Source organism: Dendrobium catenatum, unplaced genomic scaffold, assembly GCF_001605985.2.
Source record: "Dendrobium catenatum unplaced genomic scaffold, ASM160598v2 fragScaff_scaffold_362, whole genome shotgun sequence".
In the NCBI taxonomy this organism is placed as follows: Eukaryota; Viridiplantae; Streptophyta; class Magnoliopsida; order Asparagales; family Orchidaceae; genus Dendrobium; species Dendrobium catenatum.
The window spans coordinates 74,954-75,417 of record NW_021318824.1 but is presented as its reverse complement, the minus strand read 5'-3'; positions in this window follow the sequence as shown (position 1 = coordinate 75,417).

Below are 464 nucleotides of genomic sequence, written 5' to 3'. Positions count from 1 at the left end.
GCTCCTTATCCTTTGCTTTCCAAAAGGTACCTCGCAAGACAAAGAAAGAGAGGTATTAGAGCAGTTCTATAAGCAGTTAATAAAGTGAAAGAAATGGAAATGCAGAAAAGAAAAAGAACATACCTTTTTGTTACTGGTTGAGCTACTTGTGTTTTGAGTTCTCCTTATCTTGCAAGCATGTAGCACCAAAAACATAAAAGAAAATGGCGAAGAAAACTAACGAAAAATCGAATACAAAAAGGGGTGTAGGCATTGTTGTTATTGGACACACTTCGTAGAAGTCAAGTGCATCCTATTATATCAACAATGCCCTTTGTTGTTCCCACTCCGAATAAAGCACTTGATACGTTTAAGACCTCTACTCACAACCTACTACAAATAAAGCTTAAAACAACTAAGGAAAATAGACTTTTAAAGCTAAACTTAGAGCTAAACTCTATCTGTTTTGCACTGATCCCAAAATT